Here is a 17,453-nt window from a genome sequence, read left to right as displayed (position 1 = left end):
TAGCTTACGTGTGGTGTTGTGCTGCCTCCTACACCACCCCTGCATCATCTGAAACCCTCAGCTTCATAGAAACATCCTTAGGATCCCTGCTTTCTCCTTAGCTGTTACAAAACTCTTTAAAAAGGTTAAAAGGAGTTAGTAACATGGTTTGGTGACTCCCAGCTGCAGCTGGGACTGGGGGAGGAGTGGCTGTTCACAGAGCTAACCTGGTGCACAATCACAGTCATATGTCTTGACTTTAGAAGCCCCCCACTAAATGACAGTGTTTTTGCTCAGTGATGTAATATTTAGATGCTCAAAGTATGGAGGGGTTTCCTAGCAGTATCTAGCATCTTATTCCATTATCCTTACTGCCTGTGCCATTGTAACAGCTATTGTAGTCTGCTTTCCACTGATGTCTGACATCTACCACCCAGCTATCGCATTCTCATAGAGTGGTAATTTACACCCAGAAGTGCACTTTACTTGCAGCTTGCACACCAGAAACAGAAAGGGACCCGACAAATTCTTAAATCAATTAAAATAATTATACATAATACCATGTACCTAATGCAGCGGGATTAGCCAGCCTACTTCTTTCTGAGCAACATGGCTACAGTCAGAGCTTTGTCTATTCTGCAAAATCTCCCTTTTTAATATATGTGATGCTTCTTATAACATCTTACAGAAGTGCCCAGAGCACGTTACCGGGGTCTCAGTGGCAGCTCAGCAAGAGCTCAGGAGCTGGACTGAAGTTGTAGAGACATTTACATTAAGAAGAAAAAAAACGCACAAGGCCTAACATTTGTTTGTACATGTATCTTCCTCAGTAGATTAAAGTTGCCTGTTTTGAGTTCACCAGCAATAAAAAAACCTTGTGATTTATCTACCTTGTCCTAACTGCAGCAAGGAGAGAGTGGCCCATCACTGCTTTTCTTTTCTGGGGGGTGGTGGGTGGTGGGATATGGATTCCAATTACCTCGAGGTTCCAGTTTTGCTTCCCTTCTCTTGCTTATCTCTTGTGTGGTCCATCCTAAAGGATCTCAAAGTACATGATGAAATACAGAGTCTGGTGTCCTGCGCACAAGAGGCAGTGTGATGTCTGTTTGTACTCCAAAGATCTTGCCAGAGGGAAATGGTTGATTTACAGCAGGACCAGACTGCCTTTTGGTCTTTGGTGTTATAACTGAGAGAAATGTGTACATGTGTACCAGGTACTATTGCGCCTTTGATCTGAGTGTGTTTTGTAATTAAAGCAGAATAACCCAATCAAGGTTTTGCTTGACTAGTCCTGTGACTATAAAAGGTAAAAAAAGGCTGCAGGGCTCTAACTGCTTTGAGAATTAGGAAGGGGGTGACTGAAGTCTTCCCGGGTTCAATAGCATTGCTCTTCTGCTGACTGATTTTCTGAAACCTGCACAGAAAGAAAGGGGACTTCTTCATTCATGGGAACTTCTGCCCTTTCTGTACTATGAATAAAACATGAGCAACCGCTAAGATGTGAACTGAAACCAAACATTTTTCTGTTTTTGTTTATCCTGAGCCCTGAATACTTGCAATATGCCCTGTGTTCAAGGGGGAGGATTGCAGACCCAAGTTCTTTCCTTCAGTTGTTCTGCCTGCAAACAGCAGCTGAACCACTTGAGAAGGAAACTACTCTCTTCCTCTTCCTTCCTGCACATCAGCAGCTACCAAATCCCTCTGCAGTCCATCCCCTGTTGTAGAAGGAAATCTCTCTTCTGGTGCAGCCCCTGCTAAACCAGAAGCTGTTCCCGCTGTGTCCCCCCTGGCTGAGCTGCTTTGGCACCCAATGACCAGGTAGGGTCACAGAGCTGGTGAGACCTCAGGAGCGTTTTCCTTGTTTGGCAAATGGCCTCCACTGGCACCTGTCTTCCCTTACTCCCCTCGGAGTGTCCTGAGCCAGCCCCTGCAGAAGGGACCTTCCCTGGAGAATGGAGCAAGCTCTGCTGCTGCCTGGGGTCCTTGGCAGCACTCAAGGTTTTAAGCTAACAGAGGTTGGTCTCCACTTGGGCAGGGGAACTTTGATTTTAAGGGCTGTAAGGCTCTGGGCTTCAGGCTTATTACTAGCAAGTCATCCACAGGCACGATAGTGAATTTGTACCACGTGGAATGGCTTATTTCTTCTAGGATGGCAAGGGTTTGCTCCATCAAGGGTTTGGCCACTTGGTTCACTGCTTTGTGAACAAGAGGGAAGTTACAGAAGCAGGTGGTGCCCCCAGTACCTGCTCTGCTTTTGGCCCCTGGGCAGCTAGCACAGATGCAAAAGGAAAAAGTGCTGTCTTGACAGAAGTCCTAGAGAGGGGCTGGGGATGCACTGGTTAGTTTCTGTCCAAAGGCACCACTTCTTCAAATACAAAGCTCTGCTTTCCCACTGAGGTCTTTACTACCTGCAGCAATGAAAAAGTTGTCTGCTTGCCCCAAAGTATATGATTACCTGAACTTACTCTGAAGTAGAAGGGATGTTTAAAATCTCTAGTCCTCTTTTTCTCTAGGAGATTCCCAACTTACATCTTTGTGGAAAAATGCATCACCTGGAGATATGCAAGCTCGTGCTCATTAAGCCAGTATAGGTACTGAAAGCCATACAGCACTGTGCTCCATCCTGCTAAGTTAATCATGCTGAGAAGCAGAATACCTTGGCCCACAGAGCGTGCTGCTATGTGCCTGTACCACCTCAGCACCTGAATTAGTACAAATGCCTACTCAGGAATGCATTTTGCCTTATAAAATGTACTCTGAATTCCACGGGTTCCACTGGAAATGTTTGTCATGCTTAAGAGGGAGAAAGACTGAGATTCTATACAAGCTTCTCACTGCTTATGATCTTACTTGAGAGCATCTTGTTTAAAGTTTCAGCTACTTAACTGAGACCCTAGAGACCAAATGTGGAAGGGGACTTGTCACAGCCTTGGAGCAGGTCACTAGCATCATGCAACTGCAGACTGCATTGCACGTGGTGTGCTGTGCAGCTCCAGTGCACAGCCAGGACAAGCTTCCACTGTACAAGGACTGTGACGAGTAGAGGGGGTGATACAAGCGCTGCTGTTAACAGTGGCGGAGCGAGGACTGGTGGTGACATCTACATTCCCAAATTGTCAAGAGCTGGACAGGTTGGAAGCAGCTCTTAGATGTTCTCCGTGTTTGGGACTTCTCGCAGGTCTAAAGCAAACTGTCAGTTTTTTTATTCTGAGAGAAGCAGACCGTTTCCTTGACTCCTTACTCTGGAGTCTGGGCTGCTCACTCCTCCTTTTGTAGCCACTGGATTTTCTGATGTGAATGGCCTTCTTTAGCGTCTCAGAAAATGGCAATTTTTAAATGGTAATCCCAAATGCTTGACATCAGTTTGTATTTATGCTTTAGTCAATTTAGGAACTAAAGACCCTTAAGTATCTCGTGATGCTGTTTGTTTATACTGTTGTGTGGCATGCTGTCCTGCTTTGATGCTATAATGAAGAAGAAAGAGAAGGAAATACAAGCAATTTACTCTTTAATAAAAATAAGTAAACATATACAGTTGAGACAATATTTATTAAATATGTGAGTTGAGGTACGCATAGTGCTTGTAGATCTCTGGCCTTTCAAACATGGGACACTTTCCAATGCAGAATTTCTCTTTGCTTTGTGGTTATCTATATTGCTACTTCAGTATGGTTCTTTACCTAGTATTTTGGGGATGAGAATAACAGTGTTTGCCTTTCTTTTTTGGTTTTCACTAAAGGATCTCTAAATGCTTTTCACAAACTAGTTAAATAATTCTCACTTCAGGCCTTGAAGTAGGTCAGGATTAACCCCAAATAGCACTGATCAGGAGCTGACGGAAATGTCCTGACAACTCCCAGAAGGTCATTTCAGGCCTGGGAAAGGGAGTTTAACATTTTACCTGCTCACCAAGTTTCCATATTTGAGGAGTGAGTTAATAAAGTTCCAAGAAAGTTGAGGAACTGGGAAAGTGCTATCCAGTTTCCACCATCTGAAGCTGTCCTAGAAATGTTTTTGTACATCATCACATCGCTCCGTCTGCCCAAGTCAAAGCCAGCACATGAAGGGACTGTCAGAGCTGATAGCATGGTTCTATCTTGTACAAAATAGGACTGATTTCCTTCTGTTCGCTACATAATCCCATCTCCATCAGTAGAGTACTTTTGGGTAAATATTGCTAGGGGCAACAAGCCATGTTAGAGGCTAAACTGAGGTGACCATCTGCTCTATCGGCTCGTGTTGTTGCAGTTACTGCGGAGCTTATCTACATTGCTGCTTCTGTTGTCAGACCGCTCATCTGATGCCACAGCTCCTCCTGTTGCTCCTGTTTGTCCATCAGCTTCTTTGCCAACCTGTCCCTTTCCACGCCTGACCTCCACTGCCAGTCCATGCTGCAGTCACAGGTACCCTAAGCCTCCTGTCTGAACCCCACCTTTGGCAATTCAACACAAATGGGCTGATTGCTGGTGAGCTGTAGCTTCCATTAAAGCCCGCAACAGCTGCAGTTGTCAGTGCTTTGGAAGCTCAGGGCAGAAAACATTTTACACATTTGCCTTCAGGCACAAGTATAGAAGCAAGTTTGCAATTCTTGTTCAGTGCCTTTGCTATAACATCCACACAATAGTACATAATAGGCTTTCAGGGCTAAGTTCAGCAAAAAGCTTCTCTGGTCAATTTCTTTGAGTTTCAGTGTATGTGGAATAATACATAATTTCAACTCATCCTTCATATAAATGTATAGGCACACAGTGTGTGTGTTTAGATGCATAAACATAGCTGATGGCCTCCACGCTGCACCACTGATTGCATCGTAACTTCTATTGGCAAAGAAGAGCCGTCACCTGCTTAGCTGCCACCAGCAGTCTGGGCCCACTCACTGCCACTTTCTTGAGCATATGAGATCCTGAGAAGATCCAAAATGGAGTCTCCGCATACACATGAAGCAGGTTAAGATCTGAGTTGACAGCTCTCGACCTTGCAAGCGTGCTTTGGTACATGGGAAGGCCTCAGTTTGATCTGACGGTGGGTTAAAGCCTCTTACCGATGAGTGCTCAGCTCAGAGAGGGGGGTTAGGCCCATATTTTTCAAATGTGTTTTACATAAGGTTTTAAAATCAGATTAAAGTGTAAGGCAAACATGCTATACTATCCTGCTCCATCTTTAAAAGAAAGGGGAGTTATCACCTTGGGGACCTTCTGATGTCTTCACTAGGGTTTGCCTTCCCCTCTCTCTGCACCTCCTTATTGCTAATGAGAGCAGTGTTTACCCAGCCTGAGTCAGACCCATCCACTCCTCTTCCTCAGCAAAGGCATGGACCAAAAGTACTCCCTCCCACCCAGGCTGCTGTGCTGATCCTAGGTGTCCTGTTCTGCTGCTGCTCCATCTGTTGGCCACTGGTGCCTGTCTGCCATCTCTAATCTCAGTCACGTTGCAAATTCTCCAGGCCAGGACTTGTCTTTTTGTTGTAACATTGATTTGAGCCTGTCTCCAGCAGGATCTGTAAGTGCTATGATACCACAGTAAGCACTGAAAAAAAAAGTATCTTGAAGTCTTTAAGGGTAAGAGTAAACATCCCAGCTCTGTTCCACTAATAAAACAGCTTGGCCAAAATGTCCACGAGGCACCTCTGTTGCCCCTTTCCATCCAGCCTTGTCTCCCAGCATCACACAGGAAGGCAAATCCCCGCTGATGACCCAAGCATGCCAGCAGAGCGGAGCACGGCTGGTGGCACGCTAGGAGCCTCCTCCCTGGGACTCCTCTGCAGATGACGCACTGGTGTCCACATTAGCCGGATGCTGGCATGCTCTAGCAAAACAGATTTTTAACATTATTGGACAGTCATCTGGCTCTTCAGCAGAGGCTGATTGGAGTTAGCATGGTAATTATATTTTGGTTGACAAATGTGCCGACAAAGCACAGCTGCCCTTTGATCTCGCAGTAAGGGCAGCGTGGCCCCCAGCACCACGCTTAAGCAGGGCTTTGTGCTGCGTGACTACTGAAAGCAGCACGAACATCTCCGAACACCCAGCATAGGCTACGGTTGTTCTGGCCACTGGTCTCTGGGCAAGAGCCAGGCATGCACCCAGCATGACGCTGGTGGTGAAGGTGCTGTTGCCACTACACTGTGTCCCAGCAAGGCTGCCCGTGACCTTACAGCTGCCCGCGAAGCCAGCCGGAAGCCTGGCCTCGGCTACTGCCACGTATGGTCTGTTAAACCCTGTTTCTCTGCTTTATCTTCCATCGCCTCAGTCCTGTCCTTCCTCTCTGCCTCACAAACTGCCTCCTGGCAAGGTCTTATTGCATGTTAGGGCTTTGGTGTTTGTCTCAACTTCCTGGTTGGGATCTGGTGACTTAATCCTTGCCACTTGACAACTCTTCCTCGGCCGGGGCTCCACAGCACTGTCATCTCCAGCTCTTCCTTGTCACCTTCTCACGGTCTCTCTGTTGTCTCTCCTCCTCCTCGGGAATCCCTGCTCAGCTAAGTTGTGTTCCCCACCTGGGTGCCCCCATCCAGTTACACAGCTCTTACTGCCATCTCCCACTCACATCTCAGACCTTTGCCTCCCTCCTAGCTTGCCACCATCTCTCCACACATGCATTTTTCTTGGCTCCTCTGGCATCTCTTCCTGAATGAGTTACCAGCAACTCAAACCGCCCGTAGCCAGAGCGAACTGCTCCCTTTTTGCTTCTCACGTGCCCCGCTCTCGTCCTTTCTCCCTGGCAGACACATAACAAATGGCAGAGGCAGAGACATCTTCGACCTTCTCTTCTGCTCTTCCTTATTTGCCTGGCCTTTATGTCTTACCATCTCGTCCTCCTGAGGTCCTGAGGTCTCCCTGCTCGGCCGGTGCTGGTGTCCCGTACGCCCGTTTCCCGTTACTCATCCTGTACACAAAATGTTTTCTTCAACTGACCTGCTAGAACATACCCTTCTCCCCATGCCAGTCTGTCTCACCAGCCCTACAAAACCCAGCAAATTAAATCATCTGCGTATCTATTTCACGTATTTATGAGTGAGATACTAATCCCTGCATAGTGAAAGGGTCATATGTACAAAAGGAGAAATGAGGACACCAGCATTAAAGGGAGAAGTGGGGGAAGGGAAGACTGAGATCAAGGGCAGGGCAGATGTCAAGGAGGCGAGTTTACAGTGTTGAAAAAAAATGCAGAAAACTGAAACAACAGCAGACCAGAGTATCACTGATAAGCCACATTGATGCTCTTTCCTTGCTAGTTCTGCATTTAAGCTCTCACTTTTTCCTGCTCCCTGCACCTATGTCCTCAGAGCAGAGACCAAGTCCTCCAACTGGCTCAAAAAAATGTATAAAGAAATTAAAAAGACAGCAGACACCCCTTGTCTCTGTGCCTTCTGTGATAACAGACACCTCTCCTTCCCTTTCACCCCAGTGGGAAAGCTGATCTGTCAGACCGATCCATTTGCGAAGGCAGCCCTCCCAAGCCTCCTCGCTGAATGCTCCGTCTGATCTTCTGCCCCTGTGTGAGCAGGAAAGCTCTTTCCAGCTTCCCCAGCACAGCTCACACGCCGTGCAGGTCCCAGCGGGCGAAGGATTTGCATGTGATGCCGTTACAATGACCTCCTGAAACTCGGCTCCATTTCCCATCTGTTGTGTGCTATTACTTTCCCAGGACACAAAAGCAGGTGAAATGTCTGTTGGATGCCACAGAAACTGCTCAGGCTGCAGCCGTGGTAAAATAACCCTCCTTAAAGCAATACAGAGAGATCCTTTTGTGTGCAAGGCCTCCTTTCAGATTGGGTTGGGGTTTTTTATTGCCCTTTAAAGGATTCTGCAATGAGTGACCTGGAGATTTGACAGTTGCGTCCCAGTCATATTTTAACACAATGCAGACAGCGGATGCTTCAAGAAGATTATATTTCTTCATATACTTTGGGTCTCCAGGGAGATTACACATTCGGGGTCAAGGGCTTTAGGGGCCTGGCTCTACGGCCCTGCAGGAAGATTTTTCTGTTTCCAGCAAAAAATATCTGTAAAGCACTGGGCGTTCTGCCAAGCCTTCTATATGGAATCAGCAGGAAATGCTGCTCTCAAGAGAGATTTTACCTACAGCTCTGTCAGGAATAGCTTTTACTATAATAATAGCAGTTGATCAAATAGCCCCCAGTGCTGCAACACCTTGCAGCTTGAGTATCGGGGCTGAGCCTGAGCAGAGGAGCAGCGCTTACTCATTGGACTGCAAAAGGTTATTCACGTGGGGGAAAACTGTCTGCCTCTGTAAAGGCAGGCAGAAATGGGTACTTCGTAACAGTATGGTGTTTTTGAAACGCAGATATCTTGGCCAAGGCAATCATCAGCTGGCCAGCACAGAAGATCTTGCAAGGGAGAGAATTATGTCCAAAGATGCAACAAAAGCCCTCACACGTCCCCACTGTACACACTGACAAGCCAGAGATTATCGAAGTTCTAAAGAGGTTTTACAAAGAAGTTGCGTCCTCCTACCCCAATCCTGTACGACTGTTAATTTATCTGCTTTGGATATTGAACGATTAAGACTGAGGGAGCCCTGCTAGGATAGGAATTTCCTATTCCACAAGATTTAGGAATCCAGACCTTGACACCAGTCCCCCTAGAATATCAGTAACTATCAGTAAAATTCAAGTACAGCTACAGGCACTTTAGGGTGCCAGCACACAGCCGCAGTGCCGCGGTGCTCAGGAGCCCCTGGAGCCCCCTCCAGCACCAGCCTGGCCCAGTGCAGGTGGACGGTGCTCTCTCAGGCTCCGGCCGGCGGTGAAGCTGTACTACCCCAACACGGAGTGCCCGTGCAGCCCAGCCGCTTGCGAGGCAAAAGCATACACCAGCACAGACATCGGCCTTCCCACACCACTTCTCGAAAAAAAGGAAAAGGTAGCGTCCTTGGTCTGGACTAATTTCTCCGTTGTTCTGTGTCTCATGCAGTCACTCATAGCTCGCAAGCTCAGCGTAAAATGCTACTAAATCACAAAGGGAATGTTTTATGCTTGCTGGATGCTGAAATAAGTAACAGCACTGGATGAGAACCAACAGGAACACAGACCTCAGTTATTACTAAATCCCACCTCAGACAAAGCTGCTTCTAATTTCCATGAGTGTTTTCCTAAGGAAGGAGAAAACATTAACCAAGGAAATTAGGATTTACCTCAAGTGCTGAAATCTGCATAAGAGAAAGGAGCTGGTTTTAGCAGGTGCCCTCCAAAGCCTGCAGAGCCATATGGGGCATCAGTTTGGCTTTGCACTCCAGCTGGCCTTCAAACATGAACTGCCCTACCGTGTTCCCCCCACCCTCATGCATTGAGTTGAATGGTGCCAGAAACGGTAAATGTCAGGAAGCGTTTGTGCAGTGGAACGTAGGAACTATGGTTAGATAAAGCAGTGGTCACAAGAGAGGCTGTGTATATACTAAAGAGCCCTTAAATAGATGTCACAAATAGCCCTGATTTCTCTCTTTACCCTGCAAACAGCTGCCATGTGCTATAGTCCCCTTGTAGGAGAGTGAATTTAGCAGTGAAAAAAGGATGGTGCAGGATGCCTGTCAGGATGTGCTTTCCTGGCACCCAGCCCACGCCCTTGCTAGGGATCAGCAGCACTGCAGTAGCCAGCCTCAAGGGACCGGGGGGTCAGGACATCTCTGTGACATCTCCTAGGGGAACAAGGAGTCTGTGGTAATTCTCTGAGCTCCCCCATTCAGCAAACCAGACAGAAACGCCACGGTTGGCCATGACGTGTGGATCTAGATCTAACCTTTTTCAGGCTTGGGAGTAAATGAGTTTCAGAGGGGTATGCCTGGAGCACAGTTAATCAGAAGCAATGCAATAATAAATTTCATTTTACTCAAGTCATCAGTCCTCCTGCCCTGGTGTATATGAACAATGTCTTGCTGTTCTTGGATTCCCTCAATATCCACAATTTTGTGGCTGAAGTGGTGGCAGCAATTTCCTTTTTTCTCCATGTTTTGAACAGGCAGAAGGAGGAATGGAGGCAGTGGTAAGCAGGGGAAGTTAGCAGTGGGGAGGAGAGACTGAGGGAATTCATGCCCATCCTAACCTATTTTTTCCATTTCTTTTAAAATATGTAGTTTTGATGTTATGTGTTGACTTTGGTTGTTGACAGACTGCATGAAAGGAGCCAATGTGTTACTCTGGGCATTTTTGGCAGATATGTAGGAAAGCTATCCAGTTAAGATCAGCAGCTAACCCACAACAAAGCTTAATCTCCAGCCAAAAGCTTAATCCAACAGAAACCAAACATCTGCCCTCCTCGGGCACTCTGGGATGGAGACAGAGGTCTTGGCTTCTGGGGTGGCTCCAGAATTGTTCTTCATCTTCTGACTCCTCCCAGATGGCAAAGCAGGGCATGTGCACTCGCTCTGTGGTTTAGGTAAGAGACAGTGGCGTGGGGCGGCAGATGCCAGGCTCTCAGAATTACAGCTACAAAACCTCAGACTGAACCCTACGTAGATCTAGTGCAAATAACAGTATCCCTCCCTTGCCCTGTAAAACCTTCTGCTATTTCTGGCCTTTCTCTCCCAGCGTCTCTTTTCATACACAGCAGATTGAGACCATTATCCCTGGAATAAGAGTGTGCACGCTGCTTTTTTTCACTGTATCTCATTCCTGACCTCTGCTGCTTTTTTACTATTCTAGTCCTGGTTTATAATAGGAAATTGAAAGCCCAAAGATTTTCTTCACATCTGACATTCATTCATCTTCCCAGCTTCTTTTTTTCCCTGTTAGATTAAAGGCAGAGAGAAAGAAACAGACAAAACTGTGTGTTTATGGTCCATATTTTTAATACCCAAAAACCTGATTCTGTTCTTAGTCTTGCTTTGTGTAACTTCTATCATTTCACTGACCTTATTCTGGATCCTCACCAATGTAAGAAGGAAGTCGGGTGATATATTTAAAGAGTATTTGTTTTAAACATAACATTGAGAGTTAAGACAAACAAGTTTCGTGCTCATCTGCCCATTTCCCAGCCCCGATGACTTGTCTACATTCCTGATCTTAACATTCAAGCCCAGATACTTGAAAAGTGACCACAGATTTAGTGTGACTCAAGTTTTACCAGTTTGGGACATCTCTATCCTGATTTTCTTCAGACGGCTCCAGTTAAAAGTATGGCAGCTGTGCACCCCTGGGGCTTAAAGTATTGCAAGCTGGAAGCCCTAAAATCAAGCCAGCTCGTATCAGAGGCTTTTAAAAATCATTTGGCCTTCATATGTGAGTTGGTGAGTCCCTGCTGAGAGGTGATGGAAACACGCAGCTCCCAGTGGAAGCTGAATGAGAGCCAGTCGAATTAAACCTTTGGTACCATAGGGCTGTTGAGTCACACAGCCCAGGATACACCTGTCCCCGCTGATGCCATGACAGCACAGCTATCATGAAAGTCAGTGACGAATGCAGGATGGCTCCACCTTCTGTCAGCTCAGAGGCACCTTTCCTTATGGTGCACTTTATTTTGCAAGGCTGGGAGTGTTCTTATTTCATGCCCTTTTCCTCTTGGGTGTGAAAACTCCTGAGGTTTGGGAAAATATGCCTTCAATGACTGGAATGGATTGGATTGGACTGTGATGCTTCCTGTAGATTTATAAGCCTATATCTTAAAGACCACTGAAACAAAAGTTCCGTTATCGGACAATTAATAGGACCCTGGTTCAGCAAAACAGCTAATCATGCATTCAGCTTCTTGCTGCACAAATATCCTGTCTTACTTCAATTAAGTATAGGCTTAATTTGCTGCATAGTTCATTTAATATAATATGCTGTAGTGATTTAAAAAATAGCTATGACTCTGTAAAATCAATTTGTCATGGGTAGTCAACGCAGGGTGACGATAATGTGATCATAGCTATGGCATCATGCCCAAACAGTGAATGGCAAACACACTTGCCTGGATACTCTCTATAGTAATTGAGTTTGCAGTAGTGGAGTCCTGTGGTAATATGTGAATATATTATTGCTGTGCACTCATCCCAGTAAAATGGATGAGAAGCACCATGCTTCAAGTTAAAAAATAATCACCACAAATTAATTTGATGTCTTCTTTCCTCTGTGGGTAAATTCTTCTGTAATTATCCTCTAAGAGATCTCTTGCATCTGTTCGCCAGCACCGCTAAGACACAGGACACTGGGTCTCTGGTTTGATCTTGTTTGAGACCACTGAGTTCCTTGTAGGTGGTGTGTGAGAGTGAGTAACATTCAGTTGCAGGGCATGAAGATGTCTCATTCTTTCAGGGCCAGGCAGAAACTGTAAGGCACAAACACTGTGGGAGTGGAGACCTTCCTCTGCTTTTTCTGCCCAGGTTTGGTGGTTTCTTCTCTCTTCCATGACACTCAGCCACCTTTGGAAACAGTTCAGCAACATCTTCTGGGGAGGATGGTGAGGATGTCTGGAGCAGTTTCCTTTGTAGTCCCAGCCATAGGGATCTCATTCATAGCTTTAAAAAGAAGTAGAATGAAAAGCATGCAAGAGCCAAAGGCCCCAGACTGAAACGATTCATGGAATGAAGTGTTCCAGGCTTTGTTTGCTTGCTGGTTTGTGTGTTTGTTGTTTGAAATAAGAGCTATTGGGCTCAGTTCAGCTGCTGGTTTATCAGAGTGATGAATCTGGAACATCACAAAGCGAAAACTTCTTTTCCAAAAACCAAGGCACTTTCACTGCTATCACTGATTTGGAACATGCTCCTTGGGTGGTGAGCCAAACAAAAATAGTCACATCAGGGTTTTTTTTGACATTGTACGTGCACAAGTCTGTCTTTTTTTGAGGGGCACCCCCGTTTCTGGCAACTGCACGGAGATGAGTGTCTGGGATCTACCCTTCTCTGCTGGTGTTGTCCAAGCAAAAAAGCTCATCTTTCGGTAAAGTCCACCGGCTCCCGTTGCCTCTTTTCTCCACGGAGGAACTCTCCAGATGGAGCGAGGGCTGTACCTGAAAGCAACAGATGTCCCACCGTAACTGCTAAAACCAGGCACCATCAGTACTAATTTCATGGTGTCTGACTCTGTGTGTGATGACAAGGGGTACACAGTGCACTTTCTCTACCAGTCGCTGTGAGGTGCTTGGATTTTTCTAGTCTAATTGCAGCTTCTGAATAGAGGCTGGCTGCTGTGAAGGATCACAGGGTGACACGCTGGATGCACATGTCCCCAGAGAACTGGGCTGATCAAAGGGGAACCACTGAACTACTGAGTTTGCTTCTATAGCTTGTCACAGTGAAACAGATCTGCTTCACAGGACAAAAGTCTAAATATAGCTCAAGTTTCTGAGTAATAGGCTATGTTGCAGATTTTCCATGCTTTAGCAACAAAAAGCTGCAGTGGGGACCTAAGGATTACCTCAGTCAGATATTATCTGCTTTGTGCAATGCTCCTAAAGGCCTGCTGCTGTGATATTTGTCATTTCTTGGTCTACCTCAGCATCCCAGGGAAAGCTGCAGGAAATTTTGTGGCGAGAGTGGCAAGGCCTGGTGATTGCAGACATCACTACTGGGACGACCCCAACACCTCAGTAAACAGAAACTCAAGACAAGGCAGTAAAAACGGGTGCTGGTAGGGCACAGGCGAAAGGCAGGAGGCAGTCAGGTTTGGTTTATGTAGGGTAGATTGGGTGTAGCATGTATGGGTGAAGATCTGCTCTGGTTACAACAACTCCACATTGATTATTATGCTGCCACTCTGCCAGTTCATGGCCTTCTCATCTAACAGAACCTTAACAGGGAAATATAAAAAGACCAAAGACTTGAATGACTCCTGCTGTCCCTTTAACCAGAAAAAGCTAAATGAAGTAGGAAGCTGATCTTGGAGGGCAATCTGCTTAGATGACTACAGGCTAAAAGTGGAATAATCCCTGAGGTCTCTCATTTTGTTTGCTGTAATTTGGGCAGAAAGCAAATGCAGCTGAATTTTTCAAAGCTGTAATGTGCAGGTGGGTCTGTCCTTCTGCCTACAATAGCAGCAAAGGTGGCTAGTCTGCTTTTCTGTAAAAAGGGTAGGAGGTACAGGTGCTCTCTTTCAAAAACTCTACATTGCTGCTGAATATTTCTGAAATGGTTTTGGGGGTGATGGCTAATTCTGAATCCACAGTGGCATGTGTGAAGAGGTGGAAAACAGAAAAATACCTTCTGCCTGTCCTGAGAGAAAAGCTGCTTTTTCCTGGGTATAAATGTGTGTGGTCAGACAGGTCCTCACTAATACCTGAGGAGGATTCATTATAATTGGTTTTAATCCTTCCTGAGCAGGAGGAAAAAGGTTAATTGCCTGGGGAGAAGCATTTATCTGGTCCACAGACTGTTCAGAGGACTGGGGGAGGGGGAGAATCACTCAGAATGAGAAGATGGGCTAATTTTTCACAGGTCTGTTGTTCTTCATCTGTTTATTACAGCCAATGATAACAGTGAGGTTGTGCTAAGCAGCTTGCAGAAACAACAGAAAGATGGTTTCCTTTCCCTCTACCCCATCCCTGGAGCAGCTGCAGCTGGGAAAGTCTCAAGTGAAGTAGCTTTGCTAAAGCTGTGCTGGTATGGATGGCATGGAAAATAAGGCATTTTTAACCAGGGTGCAGGCCTCCTTGTGAGATCTTTTAAATTCTCTTTTGTGAAAAGGGGGAACCCCAAAGGGTTGGAAGTAAATCTCCATCTCCTTTGGGGAGACAGCAATGGAGAGAATACTCCGTTGGCGGTTCCTTTGTGTACTGTTATTGAGCAACCTCTTGGGACCTTAATCCCAGGAAAGCACGGGCTGGTCTATAGTCGCTTTCCAGTCTCAGGAGCACATGGGTGGTTTTTTTAAAGAATGTGGTAGGCATCAAGTAGATAACCCCAAGGAATAAGAATATATTAGACTAATTAGACTCTAGTCAGCAAGCATAAGGTGGGGAATTGCTCTGAATATCTGGATTACCCCTGTGAGGCAGAGTTGTTGCTGTGTTCTTATACAGTGAACTCCCTTTGAGGAGACTCTTTCCTTTCACAGGGGCAGGGGAGCACTGCTAATTTTAAGGCAAGAATTGATAGTTAGAAAACAGTAATAAACCTGAGGACTGTAGTCAGTATCAGTGAGCTGATGCTGTGTTAGTAATTAAGTGAATGATCTGAAATGTTCCAGAATGTGAAACTATTATCTGAAGATGCTCACAAAAGGCTGTCTTGGGGTAGAGGAAGAAACTTTTCTGTGGATTCTTTTCCAGAAAGGAAAAATGTTGCCATTATCTTTTCAGTTCTGGAGTCTTGCAGAATTACATAACTGCTAAGTATTTATTTGGATAAGAACTGATAAGTATTTCATCCTGTGCCCTTCAAATCAGACTCTGTCCCTTTTGGCTTGCCCCTTAGCAAGCTAATCACCATTCCCTTTTTTATTGTAATTGATGTGTTTGATGTTTGAGCACTCTGCTTCTATGAGACTTCATTTGTTGTTGCTGTTATGCTTCGCCTTTCTGTAAGTATTGCTCCAATGTTACCAGTTTAAAGGACCTTCTTAAATTAATGTGGTGGGGCTCATTTCTTATAAAGTAAGAAGCTCTTAGCTTTATTAATGCCTTCTTATGAGCTCCAGGGGCAGCTAAAGGCTTAGACTAGAGCAGTGCTCTGCTGTGTCATGCCCGAGACATAAGTCTATTGGGCCAGCACTGCCTACTCTGTTTACAGTCTAAATAGGTAAAACCAAAACTGAGAAGGAAAACAGACACCCTGTCATTAAGGGACTTGACCAAGGTCACAGAGCAGAGCTGTTTGCAGAGTGCCCTGATTCCCTAGCCACTACTGGCCTAGTCAAACATATGGAAGCTGTGGAGCTGCCTGCCGTGTTGCTGCTTGAGAATGTTGATGGTAACTAGGCGTATGTGAACACTTCTCTGATTATCCTCTGGATATATATTAACTTTCTCAAGTTACATGGAGAAGATGATGCACGATTATTTGCCAGTAGATTTAGAGGTGTATCTGCATAGCTGAGAAGTAAGGAGTGGAACAGTCATGACTATGCTGAGAAATGGGATACAAAGAACTTGCAGGAGAGGCACCAGGGTATATTGATTTTGTTCACAAATCTTCTAAACCACCTGGATGGTAAGATTTGCTTGCCTTGCTCAACATCCCAAAACAGTTCTCTGATTTAATACAGGTATTCTGTTTTTGCGGAAGATGGGAAGGAAGCCTGTTGGCCTGGAGGTGAAGGGAAAGCCCTGTTGCATTTGTGGGAAGGAAAAAAGTAATCAAGGCAATGTTACTTTTTCCTGCACCTCTGGTGGGAAGGTAGGGCTCCTGCTACTACTGTACCAAGCAGGAAATAGTAGTCCATAACAGAGTTATACTATGGTCATGCCCTCCTGTTTCCACTGAAACTAAACTGCAGCAACAGACATCCTTTCCCTTCCCCTAGACAGCTTTTCTCAATTGTGACTTACATTTTTCAAGTCAACTTTTAAAGGCCAACTACACTAGGAGGAGCTCTTTCTCCATTTCATCTCTCCTCTCCCTGTGCAGCTAGCTAGTCACTAAAGCTCCGAGTTGCTTTTGTATGGGCTGCTTACTCCCTGTCCAGCTTCTTAAATCCCCTGGACTTCTTTGGGCATGTAAGCTCCCTTCAGGGTATGAATGAAACGCTAATTCCACTGACTTTTTTTGATACTACGGTTGTTGGGCATTTCATGATAGTCAGCTTCTTGCTATGTTTCTCCTGTTCGCTAGTTTGGAAAAGTGGCTGAAGTGTTCTGTATTTCACAGCTTCACTGCAGCGTATCTTCTTCAGTACTGACAAAACCCCAGCCATGCAGTTCCCAATGCACAGGCCTTCAGTAAACGTCCCAGGTAATGTTAGTCCAGTTTTTCTTCAGTTAGGTTAATTTCTAGAACTGTAAAGATTATGCAGACAATATATATACAATACTAACTTCAGTACTTTCTAGTATAAGCTACAGTGAGTTGGAAAACTCACCATACAGATGTTAGTAAGGTCACGTCAGTCATGTTTGACGACTGATTTTCCCTGTTACATTCACATTACAGGGTAATAGCTTCTTCAGTCAGAAAGCATTTCTCCCAGAGCTGGCAGCAGACCAGACATTTGTAAGCCCTCAATTTGAAGACAAGAATCAGCATTCCAATATGCTTTATTAACAAATGAACATATGCATCGCACTCTTCATGCTGGAGACTTTCAGGTTTTGTAGGTGCTTTATGTGCAGAGGAAGGCAGAAATTTCTAGGGTAACGCATGGAAGCACTGTGAAAGGCAACCCCCGAGCATGCCCCCATCGAGGTTTCCGTGCCCGGAGCACGCGTCCTCCACCTCAGCAGCCTGGCCCGGCGCCTCCACCTCCGGGGAGGCGCTCACGTTCACGAGCGGGGATAAACACTGAACGTCCCCTCGGCCCCTTCTTTCCCCCCAAAGCTGCTTCTCTTCTGATGGAGCGGGTGCAGGAGGGGCGCTACCCCGGGCGGCGCCGCGGCCGCAGGGCCCTC

The 17,453-nt window shown here is 45.9% G+C and overlaps 1 protein-coding gene across 2 annotated transcripts in view; it reads left to right on the top strand.

Moving 5' to 3' along the window:
• RAD51B (RAD51 paralog B) overlaps positions 1 to 17,453 on the top strand; it is a 460,340-nt gene that overhangs the window by 36,324 nt on the left and 406,563 nt on the right. The window lies entirely within an intron of this gene.

Source organism: Mycteria americana, chromosome 5 (genome assembly GCF_035582795.1).
Source record: "Mycteria americana isolate JAX WOST 10 ecotype Jacksonville Zoo and Gardens chromosome 5, USCA_MyAme_1.0, whole genome shotgun sequence".
Lineage (NCBI taxonomy): Eukaryota > Metazoa > Chordata > Aves > Ciconiiformes > Ciconiidae > Mycteria > Mycteria americana.
Note: the sequence above shows the minus strand (reverse complement) of the source record. Positions and strands in the feature narration are given on the sequence as shown.